This window comes from Cydia splendana, unplaced genomic scaffold, assembly GCF_910591565.1.
Source record: "Cydia splendana unplaced genomic scaffold, ilCydSple1.2 scaffold_94_ctg1, whole genome shotgun sequence".
NCBI classification, from domain to species: domain Eukaryota; kingdom Metazoa; phylum Arthropoda; class Insecta; order Lepidoptera; family Tortricidae; genus Cydia; species Cydia splendana.
The window spans coordinates 257002-259691 of record NW_026946911.1 but is presented as its reverse complement, the minus strand read 5'-3'; the positions used below and the strand labels follow the sequence as shown (position 1 = coordinate 259691).

The 2690-nt window shown below is 36.8% G+C and overlaps 1 long non-coding RNA gene across 1 annotated transcript; it reads right to left on the bottom strand.

The window, feature by feature from the left end:
- Positions 1-1556: 1556 nt before the first annotated feature.
- LOC134805965 (uncharacterized) lies at positions 1557-2031 on the bottom strand. Its single transcript, XR_010146442.1, has 2 exons — positions 1845-2031; positions 1557-1734 (listed from the first exon to the last, which is right to left on the bottom strand). It is a non-coding gene; the product is annotated as an uncharacterized LOC134805965 (long non-coding RNA).
- Positions 2032-2690: the final 659 nt, after the last annotated feature.

Genomic DNA, 2690 nt, shown 5'->3' with positions numbered 1-2690 from the left:
TTTATTCATTGTAACGTGTTTACATAAAAAAATTTAAAATAAAACTATGACTTATAATATGTGTTGTTACTAATGAATCCCTAGTGGGTAAAGGCCTCCTCCATTGCTGCCCATTTGTCCCTGTCTTGTGCTGTCGCCATCCACTCTGTGCCGGCTGTTCTTTTTAAGTCTTCCTCCCAACGCATTTGTGGTCTGCCCCGGCCTCTTTTGCCAAGTGGACCTCTCCATTTGGTGACTATTAATGTCCATCTCTTATCTGTAAGCCTTGCTGTGTGGCCTGCCCACTTCCATTTTAGTCTTTTTGCATAGCTCAAGGCATCTGTTGCTCCTGTTTTTTCTCTTATTTTTGAGTGTGTTATTTTATCTATTTTTCTTATATTGAGCATGCTTCTTTCTAGCGCCCGTTGACATGTAATGATTTTTCTTTGAGCTTTTGCCGTGAATTTCCAAGTTTGGCTTCCGTATGTCATACATGGCAAGACACTTGAGTTTAGGACTTTAGTTTTAATGGCTATTGGCATGTTACTTTTAAATATACCTTTTAGGCTCCAGTACTTGTTCCATGTTTGTTGTATTCGCCTTTCAATTCAACTGTACATTAGACTTATGAAAATGTTGATCAGTCCAGTGCTTGGTCATATTAAACCCTAACCTGACTGACACATTTTCATAGGTCCACAGGCCCATGTTATAAATATGTGGCGGTCAATGTCTGTGGTTCCTTATGCTCCATGTGCATAAGGGTCCTTCAGACATGAAAAGTCACATAACATTTACAGGTTTTATGTGTGAAATAAAAACAAATTTAAATTAAAAATGTTTTAATAGCTTTTTAAATAATGTAAATATTGTAAAAAATAACTGTTGTTTTATTTGTTTGAAAATATAGGTGGTTGCAGGTTTACCAGTACACAACAAACATGTAATATATCATCAATATGATAAAATAAATTTACAGGTATATATAAGTGCTGCATTATTCTTTCGGCATGAATTCTGACTCGAGCTATTTTATAAGTTGCATCGGTCTCTTCCCTTGTAAATTCACCTTTATTCTGGAGAAAATGTGGCATAATAATAGCACTTTCTTTTCCACTTTCATCAATTACCTTCTTTATTGCCGGAAATCCCTTATCAGCCAATACAATATCCCCATTTTCTAAGTAGTCGACTAATCCTGACTACCGTTATTTGGGAGACACTTTTTCTTTCACCACTTACTTTTGACTTGAACGAAATGAAGCCTCCTGGAGTAATACTAATAAGCACTTTTTATAGAGTGAGTAGCAATACACACGATTATCAACACTTGATGGTACTTCTATAGGAAACTCTGTACAATCAATAATGACTAGTGTTACTATACTCCGGACAGAAGCATTCTGGCATTGTCTGCTGCACAACATTTTTGTCTGGCCAAAAAACCTAATTTGATGTACCAGCTGCTATTTCTTCAACATACGAGCAGAATATTCTTGACACTGTTTTCCAGCAATTCAAAGTCACTTGTATTACTTAGTTGTATTAATAGCATTAACTGCTTCTATTTTTTTCGCGTTTCTTCGTTCCATATAACGTTGAAACCTCGATATTGCCGCATTTTCGTCAATCCGTTTTGTTTTTTACTGCGGGGGAAATATCCTTGGAACATAACTGGGACTGACTTGTTCATCAGCCTTTCTACCACCGATAAAGTGAGCACTGCAAATTGGGTGCCATAGAGATCCATCGGGACTGTAACAAAATAATTCACCGTTAAAACTTCATACGATTATAACATAAATCAAATGATTGCGTATTTAAGGAAGGTAATATGATTTTAGAGGTTAGGTTAGGTGACTTACTTTTTTTCTCCTTACGGCAATTATCCATTTATTGCGCTGTTCTTGTTTCCACACTACTTTTGGAAATCTATAAAATTTGCAGTCACTACTTCTGCTAGTGTTTACACGATTAACAATAACACATCTTGCTGTGAAGTGAAGACCATTTTTATCTAAAACATCGAATGTTTACTGCAAAGCAAAGCAACTAACTCACACAATGACACGTGTACAGATGCGCTGTTCACACATAGAAACGCAAATGATGCGGTAGTATACAAATTATTGCGCCATCTATCCGCTCGTATAAGAAAAACTAAGAACTACACCTAACAACTACAATGTCTACAACTCTTCTAGTGGCAGCGACCTCTTGCGGAATACACTACACAACCTACAGCCCGCTGAATGACAAACGCCATCTAAGTTTAATACAAAAATAATGTTTTCTTCCGGGGTACGCTACTCAATATGGCGATTGCTCGTCCTAGTAGACTAGTCCGTGCCTTTGTGCAGCTGAAGTGGAAGCATGTCGGGTGCTATAAGCGTTAAAGATTGTGGTGTTTATTCCACTTTCTTTAAGCATTAGTTTCACCCACCGACTGAGTGTCTGTGACGATACTCGGGAGTGAGGTTTTTTGAGCCCTATGAACAGTTCATCAACATTGTTGTTGTTTCGTAATGCTTGTGTACGATCTAAATAAACTGTTAAAGTTTTGGCTGGACATATCTCTGGACGTTCCAAAAAGAAAGGTAAAACCAAAATAGGCTGAGTTCTATTTAACCCAGAGGTTTTTATAAAATCAGGAATTTTTATGCATATTTTGGTATCGGTTTTTTCAATATTGCAGACTTTTATAATTGAAA